Here is a 17,955-nt window from a genome sequence, read left to right on the forward strand (position 1 = left end):
GGGGAAGGTCAAGGAAGAAGAAGAAGAAGAAGAAGAAGAAGAAGAAGGGGGGCTCTCTCCCCCTCTCTCCCGGTGGCGCCGGAACGCCACCGGGGCCATCATCATCACCGCAATCTACACCAACAACTTCACCTCTGTCATCACCAACTCTCTCCCCCTCTATGCAGCAGTGTAACCCCTCTTTTACCCGATGTAATCTCTACTTAAACATGGTGCTCAACGCTATATATTATTTCCCAGTGATGTATGGCTATCCTATGATGTTTGAGTAGATCCGTTTTGTCCTATGGGTTCATTGATGATCGTGACTGGTTTGAGTTGCATGTTTTATTATTGGTGTTGTCCTATGGTACTCTCCGTGTTGCGCAAGCATGAGGGATCCCCGCTGTAGGGTTTGCAATATGTTCATGATTTGCTTATGGTGGGTGGCGTGAGTGACAGAAGCACAGACCTGAGTAAGTAGGTTGTTTGCGTATGGGAGTAAAGAGGACTTGATACGTTAATGCTATGGTTGGGTTTTACCTTAATGATCTTTAGTAGTTGCGGATGCTTGCTAGAGTTCCAATCATAAGTGCATATGATCCCAGAAGAGAAAGTAAGCTTATGCCTCTCCCTCAAATAAAATTGCAATCATGATTACCGGTCTAGTTATCGATTGCCTAGGGACAAATAACTTTCTTGTGACAAAAAGCTCTCTACTAAGACTAACTTAGTTATTTCTTTATCTAAACAGCCACTAGTTTTTATTTACGCGCTGTTTATTATCTTGCAAACCTATCCAACAACACGTACAATGTACTTCTAGTTTCATACTTGTTTTCGGTAAAGCGAACGTCAAGTGTGCGTAGAGTTGTATCGGTGGTCGATAGAACTTGAGGGAATATTTGTTCTACCTTTAGCTCCTCGTTGGGTTCGACACTCTTATTTATTGAAAAAGGCTACAAACGATCCCCTATACTTGTGGGTTATCAATACCTTCCTCAAAACAGCCACCATACCTACCTATTATGGCATTTCCATAGCCATTCCGAGATATATTGCCATGCAACTTTCCACCGTTCCATTTATTATGACACGCTCCATCATTGTCATATTTCTTTGCATGATCATGTAGTTGACATCGTATTTTTGGAAAAGCCACTATTCATAATTCTTTCATACATGTCACTCTTGATTCATTGCACATCCCGGTACACCGCCGAAGGCATTCACATAGAGTCATATTTTGTTCTAAGTATCGAGTTGTAATTCTTGAGTTGTAAGTAAATAAAAGTGTGATGATCATCATTATTAGAGCATTGTCCCAGTGAGGAAAGGATGATGGAGACTATGATTCCCCCACAAGTCGGGATGAGACTCCGGACGAAAAAAAGGAGAAAAAAGAGGCCATAAAAAAGAAGGCCCAAAAAACAAAAAATTGAGAGAAAAAGAGAGAAGGGGTAATGCTACTATCCTTTTACCACACTTGTGCTTCAAAGTAGCACCATGATGTTCATGATAGAGTGTCTCCTATGTTGTCACTTTCATACACTAGTGGGAATCTTTCATTATAGAACTTGGCTTGTATATTCCAATGATGGGCTTCCTCAAAATGCCCTAGGTCTCCATGAGCAAGCGAGTTGGATGCACACCCACTTAGTTTCTTTTTGAGCTTTCATACACTTATAGCTCTAGTGCATCCATTATATGGCAATACCTACTCACTCACATTGATATCTATTGATGGGCATCTCCATAGCCCATTGATATGCCTAGCTGATGTGAGACTATCTTCTCCCTTTTTGTCTTCTCCACAACCACCATTCTATTCCACCTATAGTGCTATGTCCATGGCTCACGCTCATGTATTGTGTAAAGATTGAAAAAGTTTGAGAACATCAAAAGTATGAAACAATTGCTTGGCTTGTCATCGGGGTTGTGCATGATTTAAATATTTTGTGTGATGAAGATAGAGCATAGCCAGACTATATGATTTTGTAGGGATAGCTTGCTTTGGCCATGTTATTTTGAGAAGACATGATTGCTTTGTTAGTATGCTTGAAGTATTATTGTTTTCATGTCAATATTAAACTTTTGTTTTGAATCTTATGGATCTGAATATTCTTGCCACAATAAAGAAGACTACATTGATAAATATGTTAGGTAGCATTCTACATCAAAAATTCTGATTTTATCATTTACCTACTCAAGGACGTGCGGGAATTTAGCTTGGGGATGTTGATACGTCTCCAACGTATCTATAATTTTTTATGTATTCATGCCATGTTTATAATATTTTTACATGACTTTGGTATGATTTGGGTAGAACTAACCCGGACTGAAGCTTTCAGCAGAACTACCGTGGTGTTGTTTTTGTGCAGAAATAAAAGTTCTCGGAATGCGCTGAAAATCAACGGAGATTTTTTCTGGAAAATATAAAAAAATACTGGAACGAAGAGTTACCGGAGGGGAGTCCCGTGGGCCCCACGAGGGTGGAGGGCGCGCCCCTGTGCCTCGTGGACTCTCCGTGGGGCCCCCTGACTTGTTCTCGACGCCAACCTATCCTATAAATCCCCAAACCTCCAGAAAATAACCTAGATCGGGAGTTTTGCCGCTGCGAGCCTCTGTAGCCACCAAAAACCAATCGGGACCCTGTTCCGGCACCCTGCCGGAGGGGGAATCCCTCACCGGTGGCCATCTTCATCATCCCGGCGCTCTCCATGACGAGGAGGGAGTAATTCACCCTCGGGGCTGAGGGTATGTACCAGTAGCTATGTGTTTGATCTCTCTCTCTCTCTCGTGTTCTTGATTTGGCACGATCTAGATGTATCGTGAGCTTTGCTATTATAGTTGGATCTTATGATCTTTCTCCCCCTCTCCTCTCTTGTAATGGATTGAGTTTTCCCTTTGAAGTTATCTTATCAGATTGAGTCTTTAAGGATTTGAGAACACTTGATGTATGTCTTGCATGTGCTTATCTGTAGTGACAATGGGATATTCACGTGATCTACTTGACGTATGTTTTGGTGATCAACTTGCGGGTTCAGTGACCTTGTGAACTTATGGATAGGGGTTGGCACACGTTTTCGTCTTGACTCTTCAGTAGAAACTTTGGGCCACTCTTTGAAGTTCTTTGTGTTGGTTGAATAGATGAATATGAGATTGTGTGATGCATATCGTATAATCATACCCGCGGATACTTGTGGTGACATTGGAGTATCTAGGTGACATTAGGGTTTTGGTTGATTTGTATCTTAAGGTGTTATTCTAGTACGAACTCTAGGATAGATCGAACGGAAAGAATAGCTTCGTGTTATTTTACTACGGACTCTTGAATAGATCGATCAGAAAGGATAACTTTGAGGTGGTTTCGTACCCTACAATAATCTCTTCATTTGTTCTCCGCTATTAGTGACTTTGGAGTGACTCTTTGTTGCATGTTGAGGAATTGTTATATGATCTAATTATGTTATTATTGTTGAGAGAACTTGCACTAGTGAAAGTATGAGCCCTAGGCCTTGTTTCGAAGCATTGCAATACCGTTTACGCTCACTTTTACCACTTGCTACCTTGCTGTTTTTATATTTTCAGATTACAAATACCCATATCTACCATCCATATTGTACTTGTATCACCATCTCTTCGCTGAACTAGTGCACCTATACAATTTACAATTGTATTGGGTGTGTTGGGGACACAAGAGACTCTTTGTTATTTGGTTACAGGGTTGTTTGAGAGAGACCATCTTCCCTCCCACGGATTGATAAACCTTAGGTCATCCACTTGAGGGAAATTTGCTATTGTCCTACAACCCTCTACCCTTGGAGGCCCAACAACATCTACAAGAAGAAGGTTGTGTAGTAGACATCAACCAGTCCTATTCTCCCCTCCACCCCCGAGGTGCATGCTGTAACTTGGCAGGGTTATGTTGCTCATATTGTGCGTATGGTATCTTGCATTGCTATGCCATTTGCTTAGTTTAGACATGCTTTGTGTGAATGCCACCTGTTTAGTGTCTAATTACCATATATGTTAATTATGCAATGCCATCTTGTTGCAAGACATTATATATGTGAATTATGCAATGCTATCTTGTTGCAAGGCATTATATATGTGAATTATGCAATGCCATGTTGTTTAGCCAAGCGTCCTATATGTGAATTATATCATGCCATCCTTTTTTGTATTTCTCGTTGCATTTGTCGACAATGTTTGTATATTCAACTGCTCTTCCTGTGCATCAGCCATTTGAATTTGTGATGGAGAAATCTGGAGTGAAAACAAGGTCTTCAGAGCAGACAATGCTACCTGTTGAAGAAGATATCTTGTTGTTTACAGATAGCTCTTCAGAGGAGGATTCAGAGGTAGATGACCAGTCCTATTATCCCCCTGAGGTGTATGCTCAAACTTGGCAGGGTTATATTACTCCTATCATGCATATGTTGTATTGCAATGCTTAGTTTTTACATCATATACACAATATTGAATGCCATCTCCTTAGTTGACACGTCATATATGCGATTGCCCTCTGCTCACTTGCTTAGTATATAAATCATATATTTGAATTATATCATGCCATGATGTTTACATAGACAGCATGTATCTGAATTATGGAATGCCAACCCATTTTCAAAGACATAATATAGTTATATCATCTCATCCTGTTTACATAGTCACCATATTTTGAATTATGTCATTCTATCCGTGAAATATATCATGCCATCATGTTTCCATCGACGGCATGTTTGTGACTTATGGCATGCCAACCACTTTAATAGACACATCGTATAGTTATTTCATGTCATCCTGTTTACATAGTCATCATATTTTGAAGTATGTCATTCTATCCTGTTTAGTTAGCCATCATACATGGGAAATTGTGTCATGCTATCTTTTTTAATTAGCCATCATATATGTGAAATTATGTCCTGCTATTTTGTTTGGTTAGACAACATAAATGTGAATTATTTCATGCCATGTTTTCTTCCCTACTATCCATTGCACCTGTCTATCTTACAATGTCTGTACATTCAATTACTTTTCTTTTATCAGCCATTTCAATTGGAGGGGTGATGGCAGTATCTGTGGGAGTAAAAAACAGTCTTCATAAAAGATCGTGCTACCTATCGATGCAGATAGAACCACGGCTGTACTTGCCCAAGAACCAGCCCCACCACACATAACCCAGACTCACGCAGATTGTACCCCTACCCAGTTGGACAGAGAACCAGCTACACCCCTTCTAACCCCAACCCCAGCAGATAGTAACCCAGTTCCAGTTGACACAGCACCGTCTCCACCACAGAGCACCCAAACACGAGTAGTTAGTAAGGCAAGTGCAGTGCCCAAAGCACGAGGACCACCACTCCGAACCCCAAGTCAACGCATAAAGCAGAAGAAGGATTGTTCTCAGGTCAGGTTCCGTAGCTATGGTTCATACTACTTTTCTCTTGCATCACTTTATTTACTCATACCAACTAATTTCAAATTTGAAGGATGCAATTGAAACTCCAATGGCACAACAGGTATGTTTTAAACCTGTTTCTTTAACGTGTTTGCTGTTGTAAGTTGCTCTATGTTGATTTCAGTTTCAATTGAATAAACAGTTATGTTCTCATGCACATTACAAGTGTTGTTATTGCTGTGTAGTTTCCCACACTTATATTCTGTCTATGCTGCTTTGTCTTAAATAGATATGATTTGAACTGTATCTATCTTGATTTGGCAACATAAACTAGAATGATATAGACCATACAGTGACCATACTACATAGATATATGTTTGTTTCATGTTGTTATCCTGTCCACCTTACTACTGAACTGGTTTACCAAAATGAGTTTCCTATACAACATGGCAAACCTGTGATGTGTTTGTTTGTTTCTCTTTTAGAACGCGGATAAAATATTGGAGAAGTGTACCCCGTTATGCAATGGTGAAGGAAGTAATGCAGATAAGGTTCAAGATAGTGAGACTTCCCTGTTGGTCTCCAAGAAAGCTGATAAAAACTATATTGGAGACACTGAGACAATCCCAAAGTCCCGTCTTGATGTAGAGTTCGAGTTACTGGCTACTACTACTAGCACCAGCTCTTCGAACTCGCTGCCTGAATTAGTTCGGCTTCTTGAGTCTCAACTTCATGTTGAAAGACATCGATCAGATGTTATGCGACAGGAAGCCGAAGGACTAAGGAAGTCCCTGCATAATTCAGATGCATACTTTCTGGTGCAACAGCAAGTGCTGGAGGATTTAAGCGCCAAACAAGAGAAAGTTAATAAGCTTGCTAAGCATCTTGCCAGCATTATGGGTACCTAGGATATTATTTCTTGAGCTCTTCTGAAGTGGTTTCAGTTCTGAACTTGTTTTGCTGCGGCGTTTATTTGCACTGGTCGCCAACTTTGACAACCAGTATATATGATATGCTGCTTTGTTCCCTATATTTGCACTGGTGGCGAACTTTGATGCCCAGTAGATGTAATATGTGTAATAGCCGTGATAGCCTAGCGTAAGTTGCTTGCTTATTTATTTCCTTGTTGTTTTGTTTATTTGTTTGCTTGTAGTCAGTGTAGTTCTTTTTCCGCAGTTTGCTAGTGGCCGCAATAACCTATTTTTTAAAACAAGGCCACAATAACCATGGGCTACATATTTACTGTAGTTACCATGGGCCTCCTACGGGGCATAGAAAAACTGGGCCTTCTACGGGCCGTAGCATCAATGGGCCTTCTACGGGCCGTATGATCGGTCGACCAAACATGGGGCCGTAAACGGGCTAGATTTGGAATCGTCCGTTCATGGGCCGACAATAACGGGCCGTCGTTAATCGGCCGTATTTGATGACGCTATGAAAACGGCCCAACGGATTAACGGGACGCAAACGGGCCAATTGTAACCACGGGCTGAATTTGGCCCACAAGCAGAAAAGGCCAGTAGCGGGCCGTAAGTAACCGAATGCTGGAAATGAGCCCAAGAATAAATGGGCCTTGAGAAGGCCGAAAGATAACACGGGTTGGCAATGGCCCAATGGAATAATGGGCCGTTAATGGGTATAAAGCGGTACACTATTCATTGCGGGCCAGATTCACCACGGGCCGTTAATGGGCCAAGAGTTACAAATGGCCTCGTATGGGACGAAAGACATCATAGGCCATACATGGGCCGGAAGTTACAACGGGCTGGAATCATATTGGACGGACAAGATGAAGCTACTGGGCTTAATTCCGATAGGCCATAACGGGTCATGAGTTAGCGGGCCGTAAATGGGCTATATATGAACACGCCGTTAACAGGCTTTCCGTGGGTCGGCCCGTTACGTTTTGACCAAGTCAAATGGGCCGGCCTTTTCACCGGAATGGGCCTCTGTTGGGCCATGCCACGTGTCGACGTATCATAGGCGCCTCCTGTCCAATGATTGGATGACATCTGTCCCAACGGTGAGCCAACACGTGTTTCCTCTGGCCAATGAGAATTTTACACACGTGGAAAATCCTCATTGGTCCGGGCTGTTAGCGGGTTATCGGATCCAAAACCGGACCCATTAGCTTAACGGCGACCCGTTACGGTGGATGCCACGTGTCAGTCACCCTTGACGAAAGCACTTCCATGACGCGGCATTTATCGTCATGGAAGTGGACACTTCCGTGATGATAATTTTGGTAATGTCATGGAACACTTCTACGACAGCACATGTATGACTATCTTGATTCTGTCATAAAATCATCATGGATGTACATACATGACAGAAAACGTGACCTGCTGTGACAAACACGTATCATCACGGAAGTGTATTTTTGTAGTGCTGGTTCGGCCCCTCTCAACGAGGTAAAGGCTTACTCCAGCTTTAGGTTGTATTGCTTGGGTTTTGATTACCAGGGAGCGAATACACTTGACCTAGTTCTCGATCCGTTGTTTCTTCAGTTAACCCGCCACCAGGTCACCCCTTTATACACACAGGTTGATGCCCGGCGGCTTATAGAGTCCCGGCCGGCTCACACAAACGTGACCGGCTCGGTTTCCAACTAAGCTTGTCTTACAGTACAAGTTAAACATATGGCGGTTCATCCCTTTGGGCCTCAAGTCGCCTCTGGGTCTTGGGCCTCAATAGGCTTGCTTCATGATCCGCCATCTTCATCTTTAAGTCGCCATTGGTATGACCCGGCGCCTCCTGGGAGGGTCATACCCAGTAGTTATAACCCCAACATTAGGCCCCAGGTTGATTTGAACCTGTTCACATCAATCTTCAGTACTTGACTTAGTAGAATCTTCCATCCCTAACTTTTATGAACTTGCTATAACCCGCCATGACGTCAGCTCACAGAATTGTGTTAACCCGCCATGACGTCATCTCGCATTAACTTTGCACGAATCACAGAACATCTCAGTATATCTTCATCTTTAATGGACCTCCCAAAAATCAAGGCGTCCGTGTAGCCACATAATCACCTTTTGGCCTCCTTGATTCCCGTGCATGCCTTTTATCCATCTCCTTATAAATAGGGACAAGGGCCCTTTTCACTTTTTCACCCTTACCCCCTCGTCTCCATCTTCCTCCTCACAACGCCACTGCGCGCCCGAGCTCCGCCACCGTCGGCCTTCATCAACTGCCTCAACTCCGGCCGCTGCATCAACCTGAATGAACCAAAGCACCGCAGCGCACCTCCGCTGTCCAACAACATCAGTAAGTACTCCTTCTCCAATATAGCAGATCTCCATTAGGGTTTGCCCAGTTCATCGGAGTTCATCGCCATTCTTCATGCTTCTCCTCTGAAACGAGTAGCTTTGATCTGAAAGTAATATAAACATTGTGCGGTACTAGTTTTGCATTGTTTCTGAACCGCAGTTACTCCCCTTTGACTAAAGTTTGATTTGAACTTGCGAGTTCTTCTACTGCCATAGCCTTTAAGTTCAGGAATTACTTTTATTTTTCGGGGTCGCCATAGATCCAAAATCATAAGCAAATTCTTATAAAACCTGTTTCTCCAGCACTTAGTAAAATTTTGCTCTGCTCTGGATGTGTATCCATTAGCCCTTTATGGCGGTTCAAAGGACAACTTGTAACCCGCCAAGTACCTGCCGGCTTAACTTTGAATCCCTTTCTGTATTGCCAATTAATGTTGACATAACCCGGCCACACCTTTCCAGTTTAACCATGCTTTAATTCATATCTTTTAGGCCGTGCAACGTAATCATGACTAAGACCGTCACTTCATGCGACTGGGTCTCTTCAACCGTCACAGAAGAAATGCTGGAAGACTATGTCAAAACAGGCATCTTGTCAGCAAAGAATGTCATTCACTGGCGTGTTCCAAACCCAGATGAAGCCAGACCTCAGCCAAAGGAAAATGAGGTTATTGTTTTTGCTGACCACATAAACCGGGGCTTCTCACCACCCGGGTCAAAATTCTTCCATGATGTTCTGCATTTCTTTCAACTCCATCCTCAAGACATTGGACCCAATTCCGTTTCAAATATCTGCAATTTCCAAGTCTTCTGCGAAGTTTATCTTCAAGAAGAACCCAGCAACCTCTTCAGAGAGTACTTTTACCTGAACCGCCAGAATGAGTTCACCGACGGGCCCAACTTAGAGCTTGGGGGAGTCTCAATTCAACGGCGAAGAGACACCATTTTCCTTCTGCTACGCTTCCAAGTCATCCGAAAGACTGGAATCAAACTTGGTTCTACTGCCAAGACACATCTCCGGCTGAAGAAAATCGGTTGCTGGGTTATCGTGACCGCCGGCTTAGCCCAAGGCACCCTCTTCCAGACCGGCTTACCACTACCGAACGAGCCAGATATATGCCCACCTTTTCAAAGGTTAGAGCGTTGCTGGCCAATGGGTTGACCGGCATCGATCTGGTCCGTTGTTGGGTTGCTTGGAGGATTATACCTGTCACGCCCAATATGCGACACTATCCTAAAGATACTCGAAGGTCCCACCAAGGATAGAACCACATATTGCCACGCTTTGCGAGGTGAATATCATTACATCAAACCATTACATAAATAGTTGGGGATACATACAAGGCATACCAATGCCGCAAGACTACATCAACATCATACATGAGAACATCCGGCTACGGATGAAACACAAACAAAAGCTCAAACGACATCCACCCTACTAGCCCAGGCTGCCGACCAGGAACCTATCCCTCGAACGAAGAAGAAGCAGAACAAGAACTTCAAAACAATAAACATCGGTCTCGCGTCATGATCATCGCATTACCTGTACCTGCAACTGGTGTTGTAGTAATCTGTGAGCCACGAGGACTCAACAATCCCATTACCATGGGTATCAAGACTAGCAAAGCTTAAAGGGGTAAGGAAGAGGTAAAGTGGTGAGGTTGCAGCAGCGACTAAGCATGTATGGTGGCTAACTTACGAATACAAGAGTAAGATGAGAAACTACGCAAACGGTCGCAAACTAATAATGATCAAGAAGTGATCCTGAACTACTTATGTTCAAACATAACCCAACCGTGTTCTCCTCTCGAACTTCCCCGAAAAGAGACAATCACGGTTACACAACGCGGTTGGTGTATTTTAAAGGAGTTTACTTCAAGTCCTCTACAACCTGATATTAACAAATTCCCATCTGCCACATAACCGCGGGCACGGCTTTCGAAAGTTTAAACCCTACAGGGTTGTCCCAACTTAGCCCATCACAAGCTCTCACGATCAACGAAGGATATTCCTTCTCCCGGAACAACCCGATCAGACTCGGAATCCCGTTACAAGACATTTCGACAATGGTAAAACAAGACCAGCAAGACCGCCCGAATGTGCTGACAAATCCCGATAGGAGTTGCACATATCTCGTACTCAGTGCACACTGATAACCCACAAGTATAGGGGATCAATGGTAGCCTCTTTCGATAAGTAAGAGTGTCGAACCCAACGAGGAGCTAAAGGTAGAACAAATATTCCCTCAAGTTCTATTGACCACCGATACAACTCTACGCACGCTTAACGTTCGCTTTACCAAGAACAAGTATGAAACTAGAATTACTTTGTAGGTGTTTTTGGATAGGTATGCAAGAATAAAAAGAGCGCGTAAATAAAAGGTAGGGGCTGTTTAGATAAAGACACAACTAAATTAGTTTTAATAAAGAGATTTTTGTCACGAGAAAGTTATTTGTCCCTAGGCAATCGATAACTAGACCGGTAATCATTATTGCAATTTTATTTGAGGGAGAGGCATAAGGTAACATACTTTCTCCTCTTGGATTACATGCACCTATGATTCTAACTCTAGCAAGCATCCGCAACTACTAAAGATCATTAAGGTAAAACCCAACCATAGAATTAAAGTATCATGTCCTCTTTATTCCCATACACCATGACCCACTTATCCGTGTTTGTGTTTCAGTCACTCACGCAACGCAGACAATATGCAAACCATGAACATATTGCAAACCCTACAGCGGGGATCCCTCACGCTTGTGCCACACGGAGAGCACCATAGGACAGAACCAATAATGAAACATGCAACTCAAACCAATCACGATCATCAATTAACCCATAGGACAAAACAGATCTACTCAAACATCATAGGATAGCCATACATCATTAGGAAATAATATATAGCGTTGAGCACCATGTTTAAGTAGAGATTACAACGGGTAAAAGAGGGGTTACACCGCTGCATAGAGGGGGAAGAGTTGGTGATGACGGCGGTGAAGTTGTTGGTATAGATTGCGGTGACGATGATGGCCCCGGCGGCACTCCGGTGCCACCGGAAACGAGGGGGAGAGAGCCCCCCTCCTTCTTCTTCTTCCTTGACATTCTCCCTAGATGGGAGAAGGGTTTCCCCTCTGGTCCATGGTCTCCATGGCCTGGGAGGGGCGAGAGCCCCTCCGAGATTGGATCTGTCTCCCTATCTCTCTCTATTTCTGCGCTCCCAGATCTGGCCTTTCACCGTTTCTTATATTCCCGGAGATCAATAACTCCGATTGGATTGAAATTGAAACACAATTTTTATCCGGATATTAGCTTTCTTGCGGCGAAAGAAGGGCACCAACCGCCTTACAGGGTGTCCACGAGGGTCAGGGGCGCGCCCCCTGCCTCGTGGCCCCCTCGGGCATCGTCTCGTGTTGATTCCACTTCCCAAAATTCACATATATTCCAAAAAATAATCTCCGTCAGTTTTTATCCCGTTTGGACTCCGTTTGATATGGGTTTTGTGCGAAACAAAAAACATGCTACAAAGAGGAACTGGCACTGGGCACTGGATCAATATGTTAGTCCCAAAAATAGTATAAAAAATTGTCAAAAGTATGTAAAAGTTGTAGAATATTGGCATGGAACAATAAAAAATTATAGATACGACGGAGACGTATCAGCATCCCCAAGCTTAATTCCTGCTCGTCCTCGAGTAGGTAAATGATAAAAAAATATAATTTTTGATGTGGAATGCTACCTAACATAATCTTGATCATGTAATCTAATCATGGCATGAATATTAAGACACGAGTGATTCAAAGCAATAGTCTATCATTTGACATTAAGACAATAATACTTCAAGCATACTAATAAAGTAATCATGTCTTTTCAATATAACATGGCCAAAGAAAGTTATCCCTACAAAATCATATAGTCTGGCTATGCTCCATCTTCACCACACAAAATATTCAAATCATGCACAAGCCCGATGACAAGCCAAGCAATTGTTTCATACTTTTGATGTTCCCAAACCTTTTCAACTTTCACGCAATACATGAGCGTGAGCCATGGACATAGCACTATAGGTGGAATAGAATATGATGGTGGAGGTTGTGTGGAGAAGACAAAAAGGAGGAAGTCTGACATCGGCGCGGCTAATCAACGGGCTATGAAGATGCCCATCAATTGATGTCAATGTGAGGAGTAGGGATTGACATGCAACGGATGCACTAAGAGCTATAAGCGTATCAAAGCTCAAACTGGAAACTAAGTGGGTGTGCATCCAACTTGCTTGCTCATGAAGACCTCGCGCATTTGAGGAAGCCCATCCTCGGAATATACAAGCCAAATTCTATAATGAAAATTCCCACTAGTATATAAAGTGATAACTCAAGAGACTCTCTATATGAAGAACATGGTGCTACTTTGAAGCACAAGTGTGGTAAAAGGATAGTAACATTCCCTTTTTTGGCGGGCTTCTTTGGCCCCCTTTTTTTATTTAGGCTTCTTTGGCCTCTCTTTTTTTTCTTGGGGCCATGCTCTAATAATGATGATCATCACACTTTTATTTATTTACAACTCAATATTACAACTTTGATACTTGAACAAAGATATGACTCTATATGAATGCCTCCGGTGGTGTACCGGGATGTACAATGATCTAGCGTAGCAATGACATCAAAAAACGGACAAGCCATGAAAACATCATGCTAGCTATCTTACGATCATGCAAAGCAATATGACAATAAATGCCCAAGTCATGTATATGATGATGATGTAAGTTGCATGGCAATATATCTCAGAATGGCTATGGAAATGCCATGATAGGTAGGTATGGTGGCTGTTTTGAGGAAGATATAAGGAGGTTTACGTGTGATAGAGCGTATCGTATCACGGGGTTTGGATACACCGGCGAAGTTTGCACCAACTCTCGAGGTGAGAAAGGGCAATGCACGGTACCGAAGAGGCTAGCAATGATGGAAGGGTGAGAGTGTGTATAATCCATGGACTCAACATTAGTCATAAAGAACTCACATACTTATTGCAAAAATCTATTAGTCATCGAAACAAAGTACCACGCGCATGCTCCTAGGGGGATAGATTGGTTGGAAAAGACCATCGCTCGTCCCTGACTGGCACTCATAAGGAAGACAATCAATAAATACCTCATACTCCAACTTCGTTACATAACGGTTCACCATACATGCATGCTACGAGAATCACAAGGATAAACACAAGTATTTCTACAATCCACAACTTACCCAATAGCATGACTCTAATATCACCATCTTTATATCGCAAAACTATTGCAAGGAATTAAACATATCATATTCAGTGATCTACAAGTTTTATGTAGGATTTTATGACTAACCATGTGAATGACCAATTCCTGTCATCTCTCTAAATAGATATAAATGAAGCAAGAGAGTTTAATTATTTCTACAAAAGATATGCCCATGCTCTAACAAATATAAGTGAAGCAAAAGAGCATTCTACAAATGGCGGTTTTCTATGTGAAGAGAAACAGGCAATCGAAACTTCAAATGATATAAGTGAAGCACATGAAGCATTCTATAAAGCCATACTCAAAAGATATAAGTGAACTGCAATGAGCATTCTATAAATCAACCATGGACTATCTCATACCATCATGGTGCATAAAAGAAAAGTGAAAACTAAATGCAAAAGACGCTCCAAGATTTGCGCATATCGCATGAACGAAATGAATCCGAAAACATACTGATACTTGTTGAAGAAAGATGGGATGCCTTCCGGGACATCCCCAAGCTTAGACGCTTGAGTCTCCTTAAATATTTACTTGGGGTGCCTTGGGCATCCCCAAGCTTGAGCTCTTGCCTCTCCTCCTTCTCCTCACATCGAGACCTCCTCGATCTTCGAACACTTCATCCACACAAAACTCAACAGAAAACTCGGTAAGATCCTTTAGTATAATAAAGCAAATCACTACTCTAGGTACTGTTGCAAACCAATTCATATTTTGTTTTTGCATTGTAGCTACTGTAATATAACTTTTCCATGGCTTAATCCACTGATAGAAATCGATAGTTTCATCAAAACAAGCAAACTATGCATCAAAAACAGAATCTGTCTTAAACAGGACAGTCTGTAGTAATCTGAACATTCACCATACCTCTGGTACTCCAAACATTCTGCAAAAATTAGGAAAAATAAACAATTTTTATAGAAAGACAGTGCAAAAAATTTCAGAACCGTTTGACATACCAGTAAAAAATGTAAAATCGCGCACTACAGCCAAAGTTTCTGTTCTGCACCGCACAAACCAACAAGCAATGTAAACTTCCTAAAGGCAAATCTTGGCACATTATTTTTATGATACAATGGAATTGTACAAGGGGATAATTATTTTTGTTGAAAAGTTTCTGTAATCAAGATTCACAAAGTTTCCGTGAGCAGGAACAAAGTTCAAGGCTAGCTCCCACTTTAACAATGCTTGTCTTTCTCACTTTCACTTTCCTTTTTTGAAAAAGTTTTAGGTTCCCCTATTTATTTATTTATTTATTTTGTTTTTAAACTTTATAAAATCACACAACAGAAATAAATGACTCTCTAAAACTTCAGGGTTGTCTCCCTGGCAGCGCTTTCTTTAAAGCCATTAAGCTAGGCATATAGTGCTTAAGTAATGGATCCACCTGGATCCCAAGGTATATCAAAGCCAATTTTAATTAACAATGATTTAGCATTTAGTAGTGAGCACAAAGCAACATATATCAAGCAATAATGAAGTCTAACTCTCTTCCTATGCATCGGCATGTCATAAAAGAACAATTCATGCACACATAGTGTTGGGGATATTACCACTGGGCGTAAACCGGCCAGGAGAGGCCGGGTTAACCCCATAAGTAGTTCATCTGTATCTGAAGTCCATGAAGACAGATGGTGACGCTTCATGAAGGCCCAGGGCCCAAAGCCGGTTTAAGGCCTGTAGACATAAACCGACATTGATATGTAAACTTGTGTTGTAAGATAGAAGTAGCAGAGACCGAGCCGGACACGATTATGAGCCGGCCTCGGGATTCTGTAAACCGACGGGCGTCAACCCATGTATATAAGGGGACGACCCGGTGGCGGTTCAGGGACAACAGACAACAACTCGAGACTCAGGCAAAGCGTATTCGCTCCCTGGTCATCGAAACCCCATCAATTCCATTACAACTAGACGTAGGCTTTTACCTTCATCGTAAGGGGCCGAACTAGTATAAAACTCTCTTGCGTCCCTTGTTCGCTTTAACCCCTTTAAACTAACCCGTAGAGATGGCTCCACGCCTAAGTCCTTTCTCTAGGACATCTGCCGTGACAAAACCACGACAGTTGGCGCCCACCGTGGGGCTATCGCACGATGGTTTCAAGTTCTTGGAGGGCAACTTCGAAGGACTCAAGGGTTACGCTGTGGGCCGGATGACCAAGAGTCGTCGCGGCAAGCTCTACATCGACGATGCAGGCTGGGGGCTCGAGGCCGGCTCAATCGAGTACGGGTACCGGGTCCCCTTTGGTGGAATACACATTTTCATTGGCAAGATCGGCGAACCGGGCCCTGAGCCGGACATCTGCACCGACCTCGTCGAAACGGCTCAGCGTGCGAGATCTGCCCGGGTCAAGCCCGTCATGATGCGTGCCTTCGTGGGAGTTATCCATGGAGGGGAATCTGAGGATAGATCGGAATCTGGTGGTGAGACCGTCGTTTATTCCGGCGACGAGTCATCGACCGGAGAGACCGAGTCGTTATATCAGTTACAAGATGGCCGGATTGGGGGCTGTTCCGATGGCGACAGTATTCCGGACCCCTTTGATCTGCCAAACCGGGTTGCGATCTTCATGGCCGGTACGCAACCGGCGCTCCACTCTTCGACCGCAGCGGCGATGATTTTCGGATCGCCAGCGGCAGCAGTGGCCGGGGTAGGAGGCCCTGTGCGACCGCCAGCTCAGGTTCTATCTGATTTGTTTGACGCGTTGGCAACGCTGATGGCGGAGGTTAACCCGGCGGATCAGGATGCGCGCAATGCGGAAATCGCGAAAGTGAAAGATCAAATCACCCAGGCCAAAGCCGACTTAGCAGCTGAGGATACCAGGATAGCCGCGGAGCGGGCCGCTGTGGATGCACAAGCTTACCGGATTATGCTGGATCAGAGTGCGTCGAACGAAGTCCTGAAGAGGAGGCACCGATCTCGCCTGCCGCCGGTTTATGACGCTAGAAATCTCTTTAACACCCCAGGAGCAGGGACCAGTAATCCGCCGGTGGTAAACCGGGCGAAGGCACCTGGAGCAGGAGCGCCGGTTCAGCCACGTTTGGTGGATCCGCCTCGTCAGAACAACATTGTAGCACCGCATGTCCCCACGCCACCGGGTCATTATGCTAACCCGATGGACAACATTGTCGCGGCCGCTTCACGGCTGGCGGCCATCCCGATCGAAGGCGATTCTCCGGCGGCGGTCGAGACGCGTCGGGTTAAGGAGCTTCTTCAGACAGCTTTGGTTCAACAGGAGGCTTATTCATATAGTCGCGATCGGATTCATTCCACTCCCCGTCCAAGTTGGAGTTACAGCAGGCATATGGATGAACCGGCAGTGTCAAGCAATGCGCGGAACCGTGATCCGCCTCGCGGCAATAACCCGGCGGGTGGTGCTGGTGATGCCCAGGAGGTGGTGGACCGGGCTCGGGCACGCAGAGAGGCCGAGTTAGCGGCGCAGCATGAAGCCCATCAGCCTACTCCAGTTCGTCCAACCACATCGGTGGAACCAGGAGTTACCTCTAGTTCTTTGGGAGTGCCATGTCTTGTCCCAGCGTTGCGCAATGTGCGCCTGCCCAAGGATTTCAAGGGCCCGCGCAAGGTGCCGAATTACACCGCCGATTTATCCCCTGAAACATGGGTCGAAAGCTATGAGATGGCCATGGAGATGCTGGATGTGGATGATTCGGCATGTGCAAAATACTTCACCATGATGGTAGAAGGGACGGCTCGCACTTGGCTCAAGAGCTTACCGGCTAATTCTATCAGGTCATGGGCCGAGTTGAGAGCCCGGTTTATTCAGAATTTCAAGGATACATGCAAGCAGCCCATGTCGATTAGGAATTAGCTGCCTGTGTCCAGGAGGAAGGAGAGTCAACAACCCACTGGGTGCGCCAGGTTTCGGAGATTTTGCATTCATCAGACCGCATCAACGCTGACCCTGCAGTTTTAACATTGGAAGGCAATTGCCGGTTTGAACCACTGAAATTGAAGTTGGGATGGCTCAAACGTCATTGTAATGATATGGGAACCCTCATGGCTGCACTGGTGAAGTATG

The sequence above is a fragment of the Triticum aestivum genome, chromosome 7D (genome assembly GCF_018294505.1).
Source record: "Triticum aestivum cultivar Chinese Spring chromosome 7D, IWGSC CS RefSeq v2.1, whole genome shotgun sequence".
Lineage (NCBI taxonomy): Eukaryota > Viridiplantae > Streptophyta > Magnoliopsida > Poales > Poaceae > Triticum > Triticum aestivum.